This window comes from Ranitomeya imitator, chromosome 10, assembly GCF_032444005.1.
Source record: "Ranitomeya imitator isolate aRanImi1 chromosome 10, aRanImi1.pri, whole genome shotgun sequence".
NCBI classification, from domain to species: Eukaryota; Metazoa; Chordata; class Amphibia; order Anura; family Dendrobatidae; genus Ranitomeya; species Ranitomeya imitator.
Window position 1 is genome coordinate 23,102,422 of NC_091291.1, and position 14,327 is coordinate 23,116,748.

Consider the following 14,327-nt stretch of genomic DNA (forward strand, 5'->3'; position numbering starts at 1 on the left):
GCACCAGCAGAATAGTGAGTGCAGCTCTGGAGCGTAATACAAGATAGGTAATGTAATGTTTGCACACAGTGAGTAAACAGCAAATGTTGATTAATCTTATATGTACAGCACTTTCTAAAATGTTGTTTATGATGGCGATATCTAATAATTCCCCGTAATATGTTGGACCACTTTGAACATTTTATTGGTTGCTGCCATATTTAGACCTACTTGCTGATTTCCTCCCAGTATAAATATTGAACAGGTAAAATTGCATATAAATTGCTATGAATGTCCCTTCTCTGTTTTATAGCTCACAGTGTTTTCATTCCTCTTCATGTGCGGCATTAGCAGACGTTTATTGTCTAGATTTTCTGAGTTCTTTTTCACATTCTCCTTGTAAAGCCAATGGCCGTGTTATGTTTGGGTGTGAGGATTGTACGGCCTCCGACACCTTCCACTACGGCTGCGGCAACACAAACACTTTGCAGTTCAATTTTCCAATATGACACTTTTTAGTTAAACTGGACAAATCTTATGATAAAAAGTATATTATCTGTTATCTATCTATCTATCTATCTATCTATCTATCTATCTATCTATCTATTATCTATCTATTATCTATCTATCTATTATCTATTATCTATCTATGTATTATCTATTATCTATTATCTATCTATTATCTATCTATCTATCTATTATCTATCTATCTATTATCTATCTATTATCTATCTATTATCTATCTATTATCTATCTATCTATTATCTATCTATCTATCATCTATCTATGTATTATCTATCTATCATCTATCTATCTATTATCTATCTATCTATTATCTATTATCTATTATCTATCTATTATCTATCTATCTATTATCTATCTATGTATTATCTATCTATGTATTATCTATCTATGTATTATCTATCTATTATCTATCTTTCTATTATCTATATCTATCTATTATCTATTATCTATCTACAGTATTATTATCTATCTATTATTATCTATCTATCTATCTATTATCTATCTATCTATTATTTATCTATCTATCTATCTATTATCTATTTATATATTATCTATCTATTATCTATCTATTATCTATTATCTATCTATTATCTATTATCTATCTATCTATTATCTATCTATTATCTATCTATTATCTATCTATTATCTATCTATTATCTATCTATTATCTATTATCTATCTATTATCTATCTATCTATTATCTATCTATTATCTATCTATCATCTATCTATCTATCTATCTATCTATTATCTATTTATATATTATCTATCTATTATCTATCTATCTATTATCTATCTATTATCTATCTATTATCTATCTATTATCTATCTATCTATTATCTATCTATTATCTATCTATTATCTATTATCTATCTATTATCTATCTATTATCTATTATCTATCTATATATCTATCTATCTATTACCAATCTATTATCTATCTATGTCTCTATCTCTTAATTATCTATCTAATATCTGTTGTCTATATATGTATTCTGATCGTCCACCCATCAAATCATTATCTATCAATTTATTAATGTATTTATTCATCTTTTTATCTTTTAATATATCTTTCTTTCCTTCTGTCTGTTTCTTTCTTTCTCTCTCATTCTCGCTTTCTTTTTCTCACTCGCTCTCTCAGACGGGCAGAACATCATAGAAGAATAAATGTATGAACATAAAGTGTGTAAATCTCAGACGGTGAGGTCCGGAGGTGGAGAAGGCGCAGGGCAGGAGTTTGCGGCATCTGGATCAATACCCAATCAGATTGCTCATGAAGCTCGGCCAAGCTCCTGGTCATCGAGAAGGAAGTGGTTAATGGACGATCTCTGGCTCAGAGCCCGGTAATTGGGAACAGAAGGTGTTGTTCATTAGTGGAACGAGTTTTGCGCCATTATTATTTGTGAAAGTGGACGAGATTGGACACGGGAGGGGAAGTCAGCGGCGTCCTGTGGTGGATAATAGCTCACTGACAGCTGGTCGACTGGACGCACAGCGCCATCTAAGAAATGCAAAAATAATGCAGAATGATTGAGGCTGTCCATAAATTTGCCCCACTGATTAACTAGTGACAAATATTACTCTGATCATTAAGTCTAATCATCTCTGATTGGTATAAATATTAATCCCCTGGATCTACGCAATTTATAGAAAATCAAACACAAAGCACAGGATACAACTGGATGTCAAGGTTGTTTGGGCTGTACGGCTTTATTATTTATGACCTTATTATTTGGGCACTAAATGAATTATATAATTGTTTTATGCAGACACTGATTATATTATTTGGGCACTGTATAATGGTTTTATTTGGGCATTGTACGATGATAATTTTTGGACAGTGATAGTTGCATTATTTGAGCAATCTATGTTTGTATTGTTTTTGTTATGTATGGTTTTGTTATTGGGGGACTTTATGATGGTTTTATATGGGCATTGTATGATGATAATTTTTGGACAGTGATAGTTGCGTTATTTGAGCAATCTATGTTTGTATTGTTTTTGTCATGCATGGTTTTGTTATTGGGACACTTTATGATGGTTTTATATGGGCATTGTATGATGATAATTTTTGGATAGTGATAGTTGCATTATTTGAGCAATGTATGTTTGTATTGTTTTCAGTATGCATGATGGTATTATTGGGGCACTTTTATAATGGTTTTATATGGGCATTGTATGATGATAATTTTTGGACAGTAGTGATAGTTGCATTATTTGAGCAATCTATGTTTGTACTGTTTTCGCTATGTATAATGGTATTATTGGGGAACTGTATAATGGCTTTATTTGGGCATTGTATGATGATAATTTTTGGACAGTCATACTTGCATTATTTGAGCAATATATGTTTGCATTGTTTTAGCTATGTATGATGATATTAATCAGGCACCTTTTGATTGTATTTTTTTAGGTTTTATTTGTAGTTTTTGTTCACTGTTTGATGGCATTATTCGACCAATGTATAGCGTAGATGGAATGAAGGACTTATCGAGATGCAAGGCTCGAACATGGGGCTCAACACAAAGAAGACAAAGATATTGGCTACTGCCAGGTATGACAGGGACACATTTAAAATGGACGACGGCGAACTAAAAGTTGTAAAGGACTTCAAACTACTCAGATCAATGATCACTCAAGATACAGTGAAGACATCGGGAGTCAATAAGGGAATCGCTGTGGGCAAATCAACAATGAAGTCACTGGACAAGGTCTTCAAATCGAGGAACATTTCACTGGTAAAGACACGACTCGTACATAGCCTGCTCTTTTCTATAGCAACATACGGATGCGAGACCTGGACAATAAAGAAACAAGACAGAAGAAGGAACAATGCCTTCGAAATGTGGTGCTGGAGAAGGATGTTATCAATACCATGGATGACAAGAAGATAAAACTAATCAATTTTGGAACAAATCAAGTCAGACATGTCACTCGAAGCAACTTGCGGACACATCGTACGAAGAGAGCAATCATTGTGGAGAGACATTATGGTCGGAAAAATAGAAGAAGCAAGGAGAAGAGGAAGACCGACAACCGAATGGCTTAGTTCTATCAAGATAATGGCGGAGAAGACCCTTTAGGACCTATCTGGGCTTGCGCAGGATCAATCTTCCTATAGACTATCCATCCATCAACTCACCATGGCTCAAGATCAATCCAAAGGTCATTAAATTATAAATAATAGTAACTGTATTTTGGGTGAGCTGTATCATAATATTTTTTGGGCACTTTATGGAGCCTTGTAAGGGAGAAGGAGTTTTAATAGAAGTTACAGAGAAACCTGTAACACAACTGTTCCGGGATTCACCTCCTTCTACTGGGTCCACTGCCTTCTGTTGAGCTCCACGTTGGTTTTGTAGATTTCCCAGCGTGGATCAATTACATCATCTCCCTAAACCTATTATAGGCCCATTGACACACACCTGTGTCTTGGAATTTTGACTGTAGACCTCTATGTTTGGCGTTCTCCGCCTTCTGTCCTTTACTTGCTTCGATTCCTGCTGGGTTCCACCTCCTTGACGCCTATGAAAATTTCAGCTTGCTTCATCAACGCCCTGGATCTTTGTGCCCACCTCGACCTCAGATTTAGAGGATCCACCTAACCAGGTGAACCTCAACTTCAACCTCAACCCTACGATTCTAAATCAGAAACGAGAGCTTTACGACATCATCTGAAGTTTTCTCTGGGCGCCTTTGATGACTATGCACTCATGGGAAATTTAAAGGGAGACCCCAGACAGTGTTTTCCCAAGAAAGTTGAATTCACTCACTAGTATTTCTCCATCAGTGTATCCAACTTCTTCAGTCTTAGGGTTCCTCTCTTATTCCGTCATATCCTGATTGTGCCGTCATTACTCCCACTGCCCATATTTTATACTCCTTTCAAATGTTGGGTTGTTGGTGGAAAGGTACTCATGGTGCTCCACCGAGTATTCCTGAGAAGACTGGGTCTGGAGTGCCCCTTTAAATAACCATTAAAGGTAGCGATGCCATCTCTTGCTGATCACTAGCCATGTGTCCAATGAATGACATAAAAAAGATGAAGACGATCTCTCAGGTCACAAGGTTTAAGGCGGGTTCCTCATTATTAGTCTCCGTCGTTGGGATTACTGTCAATCATTAGCGTTACTTTTCCAACAATCCCCATTGATTAACGAAGACCTGGGTCATTAGTGACAGTGACTCAGTCCCCACTGTATTAAATCTGTCGATAGGACCAGGGTAATAAAGACCCTGATGACAAGTTCTCGGAGGTCACAGAGATCTGCAAAGTTGTTTATTTTTACTAAGATGAATTCGAAAAGTAGAAAAAAGTGGCAAAAGTCTTACAACCCCCGATAAAATAGAAGTATGGTCAAAAATTGTTCAGAGGTGTAACTTGTTACCTAGATCACTTTTCTTAGACATATAAGAATATTCCGTTTTTTTCCGCATATGAATTACGTGATGATTTCACCGTCTTTAAGGCTTCGCTGCGACAATCTGATCTGTGACCTAATGCAAAGCGATCCTTATAGGAAGGAGATGGAAGGAGCCGCTGATAATTATACGTTACCGTAATTAATCGCATCACTGCCAGGAAACAATTGTGATAATTAGATCACTGATGATCGGCCGTCCATGTGCGGATCTCGCCCTGACGTGACGTGTCATACGACAAGTTATGAGAAAAAAATGTGACGTTCACGGGCAGCTGAGCGCAGATATTATCATAATCATCCACATCTATATTACATCCAGAATTTAATATTATGTATTATAAGGAAATAATGAGTGATGGTTATTATAAGTGAGCGCAGAACAGATGAGTCAGTACAAACTCAGATATAATCTACAGAAGTGGAGCGCCCGCTAGGGCCTAGGGGATACTCGGTACCAGGTCCGGTGGTCGTAAAAGGAGTAGTCACGGTGGCAGTGACCTGTCCCTGTTAAAGGGAAGGTCTTTAAAGGGGTTGTTTTGAATAAAGAATGTTCGTGACGCCACCTGTGGTATATGGTCAGGGATGACCGACGCTGCTTAAAGGGGTTCTCTGGGGAGGATGGTATTGCAGTAGGGATGGTATGACTTCCCACAGGTGAAGCTTAGTCCACAGGTCTCCCGGTGTATTGGGTACAGATGACAGACGGTGTAGTACCGGAAAGAATTAGTGGACACAAGGTTGCAGTCTCTTTACCTTTTACTGTTATTATGCAGCCACAGTCCAGGGTACGGATCACAGGTGATGGTGAGGTCCGGCCAGCCTGGAAGCGATTCAGAATCCCCCTAGCCAGGTGGGGTTGGAAGCCTTTCTTACTGCACTGTGTTGTAGTCCTCTGCTGCCTAAGGCTTCACACAAGGTCCTCACTTTCTCTCTGTCCCTTTAGGTATGATGGTACCCGCACGGCAGGCAACTCACGCCTTTTTACAAGTGTCCCTTCTCGTGGTGACTCCGGGCTCTATATGCTGCTGTGCCTTCGGGTGTTAATGGTGGTCAGGTGACTTGAAATCTCTTGCCCGTCGGTTTCTGCTGTGGGGCAAGAAGAAACCCCCACAACCTCGGAATTCTGGCCTCCGGTATTCTGAGCTTCAGTGTGGAGAGAGCTCAGTCGCAGCTCCCCTCCAGCTCTTCACTTCTCCTTTGCTCCTTTTCCCCTCACAGTCTCCTACAGACTGTTTTGCCTCTCTCTTCTCTTTCCAGGAGCTGCAGAACCTCGTGTCTGCACGGCCCCAGCTTTCCACTCCTCACTCGTCTCTCCTCTCTGACAGACTAACTAACTCCTCCTCCAGCCAGAATATATAGGGAAGCCACCCACAAACTGAATCAGAACTCCCCCTTCTGGCCTGGAGTCAGAACAGTGTTGCATGTACATGTTATCTGTTAAATGGATCTTTCCTCGCTTCCAGGCATGGCATCACCCTCCCCGTGAGGAAGGCAATACCACTGTAACAACCGGTTTCTTGGGGTGTTACAGAAGCAATGCAGCAACTAAGTTACATCCTGTATTATACTCCAGAGCTGCACACACTATTCTGCTGGTGCAGTCACTGTGTACATACATTACATTACTGATCCTGAGTTACATCCTGCATTATACCCCAGAGCTGCACTCACTATTCTGCTGGTGCAGTCACTGTGTACATACATTACATTACTGATCCCGAGTTACATCCTGTATTATACTCCAGAGCTGCACTCACTATACTGCTGGTGCAGTCACTGTATACATACATTACATTACTGATCCTGAGTTACATCCTGTATTATACTCCAGAGCTGCACTCACTATTCTGCAGGTGCAGTCACTGTGTACATACATTACATTAATGATCCTGAGTTACATCCTGTATTATACCCCAGAGCTGCACTCACTATTCTGCAGGTGCAGTCACTGTGTACATACATTACATTACTGATCCCGAGTTACATCCTGTATTATACTCCAGAGCTGCACTCACTATACTGCTGGTGCAGTCACTGTATACATACATTACATTACTGCTCCTGAGTTGCATCCTGTATTATACCCCAGAGCTGCACTCACTATTCTGCTGGTGCAGTCACTGTGTACATACATTACATTACTGATCCTGAGTTACATCCTGTATTATACCCCAGAGCTGCACTCACTATTCTGCTGGTGCAGTCACTGTGTACATACATTACATTACTGATCCTGAGGTACATCCTGTATTATACTCCAGAGCTGCACTCACTATTCTGCTGGTGCAGTCACTGTGTACATACATTACATTACTGATCCTGAGTTACATCCTGTATTATACCCCAGAGCTGCACTCACTATTCTGCTGGTGCAGTCACTGTGTACATACATTACATTACTGATCCTGAGTTACATCCTGTATTATACCCCAGAGCTGCACTCACTAGTCTGCTGGTGCAGTCACTGTGTACATACATTACATTACTGATCCTGAGTTACATCCTGTATTATACTCCAGAGCTGCACTCACTATTCTGCTGGTGCAGTCACTGTGTACATACATTACATTACTGATCCCGAGTTACATCCTGTATTATACTCCAGAGCTGCACTCACTATTCTGCTGGTGCAGTCACTGTGTACATACATTACATTACTGATCCTGAGTTACATCCTGTATTATACTCCAGAGCTGCACTCACTATTCTGCTGGTGCAGTCACTGTGTACATACATTACATTACTGATCCCGAGTTACATCCTGTATTATACTCCAGAGCTGCACTCACTATACTGCTGGTGCAGTCACTGTGTACATACATTACATTACTAATCCTGAGTTACATCCTGTATTATACTCCAGAGCTGCACTCACTATTCTGCTGGTGCAGTCACTGTGTACATACATTACATTACTGATCCTGAGTTACATCCTGTATTATACTCCAGAGCTGCACTCACTATTCTGCTGGTGCAGTCACTGTGTACATACATTACATTACTGATCCTGAGTTACATCCTGTATTATACTCCAGAGCTGCACTCACTATTCTGCTGGTGCAGTCACTGTGTACATACATTACATTACTGCTCCTGAGTTGCATCCTGTATTATACCCCAGAGCTGCACTCACTATTCTGCAGGTGCAGTCACTGTGTACATACATTACATTACTGATCCTGAGTTACATCCTGTATTATACTCCAGAGCTGCACTCACTATTCTGCTGGTGCAGTCACTGTGTACATACATTACATTACTGATCCTGAGTTACATCCTGTATTATACCCCAGAGCTGCACTCACTATTCTGCTGGTGCAGTCACTGTGCACATACATGACAATCTTTCGGTACTCAGCTTCTATCACAGATAAATGTTTTGTTGTAAGAATAAAGTAAGCAGTAATAACGCCGCTCCACAATAACACTGAGCTGAGCTGTTGGTGAGTGATGCTTTAACTTTTTCATTGTTTTTGCTACAATCCAGAAATGAAGAATGAACTGTGCCTTTCGGGCGCTCTCACTTTATAACCAGCACTGTCCGCCATCTCCGCTCAGCTTCACAGAGAACTAAATTATTCTCTTTCTAATGAAGGAAAAGGAAAAAAAAAATCTCCCAGTAATTGCAAATTTACATTCATACTCGAGGACGATACAAGAGAACCGTCTAAGAAATGCGGAAGGTTCCAAAATTAAATGAATATTCTATCTCTGTGGAAACAGGAAAATAAACAAAAATAGATCTGATTAAATCATGAGCTAATCAACTAAACTGCTGCAAGACACCTGCGAAAGAGTAGCCTGTACCCCAAGAATCAGTGTCATTATTCTGTACCCCTACTGTCAGCGTCATTATCCTATATCCCTAGTATTAGAGTAATTATTTTGTACCCCAAGAGTCAGCGTCATTATCCTGTACCCCGAGTGTTAGTGTCATATTCCTGTGCCCCTTGTATCAGTGTCCTATTCCTATGTCGCTAGTGTCGGTGTTGTCTTCCTGTGCCCCTAGTGTCAGTGTTGTCTTCCTGTGCCCCTAGTGTCAGTGTTGTCTTCCTGTGCCCCTAGTGTCAGTGTTGTCTTCCTGTGCCCCTAGTGTCAGTGTTGTCTTCCTGTTCCCCGAGTGTCAGTGTTGTCTTCCTGTTCCCCGAGTGTCAGTGTTGCCTTCCTGTGCCCCTAGTGTCAGTGTTGTCTTCCTGTGCCCCTAGTGTCAGTGTTGTCTTCCTGTGCCCCTAGTGCCAGTGTTGTCTTCCTGTGTCCCTAGTGTCAGTGTTGTCTTCCTGTTCCCCGAGTGTCAGTGTTGCCTTCCTGTGCCCCTAGTGTCAGTGTTGTCTTCCTGTGCCCCTAGTGTCAGTGTTGTCTTCCTGAGCCCCTAGTGTCAGTGTTGTCTTCCTGTTCCCCGAGTGTCATTGTTGTATTCCTGTGCCCCTAGTGCCAGTGTTGTATTCATGTACCCCTAGTGTCAGTGTTGTCTTCCTGTGCCCCTAGTGTCAGTGTTATCTTCCTGTGCCCCTAGTGTCAGTGTTGTCTTCCTGTTCCCCGAGTGTCATTGTTGTCTTCCTGTGCCCCTAGTGCCAGTGTTTTATTCCTGTACCCCTAGTGTCAGTGTTGTCTTCCTGTGCCCCTAGTGCCAGTGTTGTCTTCCTGTGTCCCTAGTGTCAGTGTTGTCTTCCTGTGCCCCTAGTGTCAGTGTTGTCTTCCTGTTCCCCGAGTGTCATTGTTGTATTCCTGTGCCCCTAGTGCCAGTGTTGTATTCCTGTACCCCTAGTGTCAGTGTTGTTTTCCTGTGCCCCTAGTTTCAGTGTTGTCTTCCTGTGCCTGTAGAGTCAGTGTTGTCTTCCTGTATCCCTAGTGTCAGTGTTGTCTTCCTGTGACCCTAGTGTGAGTGTTCTCTTCCTGTGTCCCTAGTGTCACTGTTGTCTTCCTGTGCCCCTAGTGTCAGTGTTGTCTTCCTGTGTCCCTAGTGTCAGAGTTGTCTTCCTGTATCCCTAGTGTCAGTGTTGTCTTCATGTGTCCCTAGTGTCAGTGTTGTCTTCCTGTGTCCCTAGAGTCAGTGTTGTCTTTCTGTATCCCTAGTGTCAGTGTTGTCTTCCTGTGCCCCTAGTGTCAGAGCTGTCTTCCTGTGTCCCTAGTGTCAGTGTTGTCTTCCTGTGCCCCTAGTATCAGTGTTGTCTTCCTGTGTCTCTAGTGTCAGTGTTGTCTTCCTGTGTCCCTAGTGTCAGAGTTGTCTTCCTGTATCCCTAGTGGCAGTGTTGTCTTCCTGTATCCCTAGTGTCAGTGTTCTATTCCTGTGCCCCTAGTGTCAGAGTTGTCTTCCTGTATCCCTAGTGTCAGTGTTGTCTTCCTGTATCCCTAGTGTCAGAGTTGTCTTCCTGTATCCCTAGTGGCAGTGTTGTCTTCCTGTGCCCCTAGTGGCAGTGTTGTCTTCCTGTGTCCCTAGTGTCAGAGTTGTCTTCCTGTATCCCTAGTGTCAGAGTTGTCTTCCTGTATCCCTAGTGTCAGTGTTGTCTTCCTGTGTCTCTAGTGTCAGTGTTGTCTTCCTGTGTCCCTAGTGTCAGAGTTGTCTTCCTGTATCCCTAGTGGCAGTGTTGTCTTCCTGTATCCCTAGTGTCAGTGTTCTATTCCTGTGCCCCTAGTGTCAGAGTTGTCTTCCTGTATCCCTAGTGTCAGTGTTGTCTTCCTGTATCCCTAGTGTCAGAGTTGTCTTCCTGTATCCCTAGTGGCAGTGTTGTCTTCCTGTGCCCCTAGTGGCAGTGTTGTCTTCCTGTGTCCCTAGTGTCAGTGTTGTCTTCCTGTATCCCTAGTGTCAGAGTTGTCTTCCTGTATCCCTAGTGGCAGTGTTGTCTTCCTGTATCCCTAGTGTCAGTGTTGTCTTCCTGTGCCCCTAGTGTCAGAGCTGTCTTCCTGTGCTTTTAGTGTCAGTGTGTCACCGGTCACTATAAGCGGGTGACATTATGATGCCACTTGCCCTGATGTCCCCTACGTTGCAGTAATCTTGCAGTACGGAGTTGTCTGATTTCTTACCACTGCTGTTGGCACGGTCCGCACTCATCTGGCAGACGGCGGGCTCGATGTTTCCGGTGACCTGACCTGCTTTTGGCACAGACCATTTGCACACAAACCTCTTGGTGAGAAGCAATTAATGGCGCTGTGTAAATCTTCCCCTTGGCATCGCTGCTGCCATCTGTACAGTGCACACTTCCCAGTCTCTTATGAGATACGGCAGCTCCATATCTTCAGGAAAACTGCAGATGTGGACTTAAAGGGGCATTGCACCCAAATTCATCATTACTTTATTCCCTTAAGGGATATTTCCCGACTATCAGTATCAGATTAGTAAGAAATCGCTAGCGATCAGTTGATCGAGGAGGTCTTGGCACTGAGTACTTATCAGACAGCGCCATCCTTTTCATAGTGGCCACATCTGGTATGGCAGATCAGTTATTTACTGCTTTATTTCAAGTATACAAAGTTCTGCAACTTTCCAATAAACTTTTTGTTTCAATTTTCACCAGTTGTAAGACCTCTGTTTATTGTCAGTGCATGGGAGAATCATTGATTACATGCAAAAACCAATAAATCTTTGCAGATCCATTATTTTCTGCAAAGCATTCAGCCTAGATAATCCTCTGCAAGAGGAACACATCCGCATTCTGTCTGCCTGAAGCCACCACTAGAGGGAGCTACCTCCACTTGGATGTATACAACCAGTGCTCAATCTGTGCTGTGATCTCCCCCTAGTGGTGACTACAGGTAGCTGCGCTAGCAAGGTCAGATCAAGCAGGGGAAACTTCAGTTCTGGCCTCTATGTTTTTTATGCCTATGACATGGGAAATTCTTCACCTAATGGGGGTCTGTATTAGTACTGGGGGCATTATATTATGGGTAACCCAATGTCTCCCCCAATGCAGAGCGCCCCAGATTCAACAACAAGGGGCACGGCTGTCCTCAAAAAGCTACTTACAAGGTAGAGACTGTTAAAGTGAGAAAAGACTAAGAAGGCAAAAGAGAAATACGATGTAGCAGAGCCAAGTTAGTGATCTAGCTGCATGATTTCTGCACTGTCTTGTTTTCCTGTTTTCTGCACTGTCTTGTTTTCACAGCAGTCCTATGTAAAGATACAGATGGCAAATTGAGATGTGATGATGGTTTGAGCCAAATGACAAACTCAGTTCTGGAGCTTCAGCTTTGGAATAGATTTAAAGATGGATGGAGAGATTTATTCAAGCTGAGATATTTTTTTTTTATTTTACACATTTTCTTAGGACTGTATATTTTGTGTGTGCCCTATGAATATATGCGCAGTCCTATGTAAAAGCACAGTACCACATTAGGATATCGCCATGGCGAGTACATGATGACTCTGCTGCATCTGACAGATTCTGTTATACACACCTGGCAAAGTCAGCTCTGCTACATCTCACACATCAGACCAACTCAGCACTGCTACACCCGGCAAAACTTAGTTCTGCTACATCTGATACATCTGACAAATTCAGCTCAGCTACACCAGGCAAATTCAGCTTTGCTACATCTGATAAATTCAGCTCTGCTACACTAGGCAAACTCAGCTCTGCTACATCTGATAAACCCAGGTCTGCTACATCTCATAGATCCAGCTTTGCAACACCTGGCAAAGTCAGCTCTACCACATCTGATACATCAGACAAACTCAGCACTGCTACACCCAGCAAACTCAGCTCTGCTAGATCTGATAAATTCAGCTCTGCTACACCAAACTCAGCTTTGCTACATCTGACAAACCCAGGTCTGCTACATCTCATAGATTCAGCTCTGCTACACCCGGCAAACTTAGCTCTGCTACATCTGATACATATGACAAACTCAGCTCTGCTACATCTGATAAAATCAGCTTTGCTACATCAGGTAAACTCAGCTCTGAAACAACTAACAAATTCAGTTCTGCTACATCTCATAGATTCGGCTCTGCAACACCCAGCAAAGTCAGCTCTACCACATCTGTAGCATCAGATGAACCCAGCTCTGCTACACCCAGCAAACTTACCTCTGCTACATCTGATACATCTGACAAATTCAGCCCAGCTACACCCAACAAACTTAGTTCTGCTACATCTGATACAGCTTTGCTACATCTGATAAATTCAGCTCTGCTACACCGGGCAAACTTAGCTCTGCTACATCTGACAAACTTAACACTGCTACACCTGGAAAACGCAGCTCTGCTACATCTGATACATCCGTCAATTTCAGCTCTGATACATCCGACAAACTCGGCTCTGCTATATCTGATACATCCGACAAACTCGGCTCTGCTACATCTGACAAACTTAACACTGCTACACCTGGAAAACGCAGCTCTGCTACATCTGATACATCCGCCAATTTCAGCTCTGATACATCCGACAAACTCGGCTCTGCTACACCTGTATATCAGAGACTTACTTGTAGGAGCTGTATAATCCCCTGTGCCTTCCGCTGTGTCTGAGCAGCTGACGAGGCTCCTCTGGAGGATACAGATGTAACAGTGCAGCCAGTGGAGTGCTGGGGAAAGAGTACTGCCCTCATCATCATCATCATCACCCCCACTGTGGAGATGGAGGGGGCAGGGCCTCTTAATTGCTAGAGAGTGGACAGAGCGCATCATTAACCCTTTGCAAAATGGATTATGAGTTCAAGAAGTAAACCCAAGGCTACTCACTCGTCTAACGCTGCCGAACTACAACTCTCATCTTCCTCTACTACTCCCTCCTGTCTCATACCGGTTCTTTGGACTTTGGGAAAGCAATGACTGATTATAAATACGGGCAGCAGTCCGAGCACTGTTCATGAATAGAATACTAGAATGGCAGTGTACACTGACACCAATGTTCTTTTCTGTTCAGTTTTTGGATTTAAAGACAAAGTTCTTTTCAAATGATTAAAGGGGAAATTAATAGGAGGCGACAGGCTTCCTGTTAGCAGCAGACCTGAAATCAGGTCACATCTTGCTTTCAGCTTATCTGGCACTGATGCCGCGAACGAGTGGATGGCGGCCAATTTCCTCATTATAATATCTTCCATCAAACAAAAAAAAAGTCCAAAATCGTTTTGGGAATGAATCTGACATAATCTCTGCCCTAATGAATGATGTTTATCACCTTCACATTTACAGTCTGCAACATAGGCAGCCGTGAGAATGATAGTTACCGTATATCTAATGAGACGTGACCCACCAGGGGGATTAAATGTACCCACGGGGCCCCTCCAGTCTCCTCCTCCGCTGTCATCCAGAGCGCCCACCATAAACAGTGTCATCCAGAGCGCCCACCATAAACAGTGTCATCCAGAGCGCCCACCATAAACAGTGTAATCCAGAGGGCCCACAATAAACAGTGTCATCCAGAGTGCCCACCATAAATAATGTCATCCAGAGTGCTCACCAT

The 14,327-nt window shown here is 42.3% G+C and overlaps 1 protein-coding gene across 1 annotated transcript in view; it reads right to left on the minus strand.

The window, feature by feature from the left end:
• LOC138650910 (free fatty acid receptor 2-like) overlaps positions 1 to 13,391 on the minus strand; it is a 40,470-nt gene extending 27,079 nt beyond the window's left edge. Inside the window, exon 1 of the mRNA XM_069740783.1 lies at positions 13,348 to 13,391. The gene's annotated coding sequence lies outside the window, so the exon portion shown is untranslated. The remainder of the gene's footprint in view (positions 1 to 13,347) is intronic.
• Positions 13,392 to 14,327: the final 936 nt, after the last annotated feature.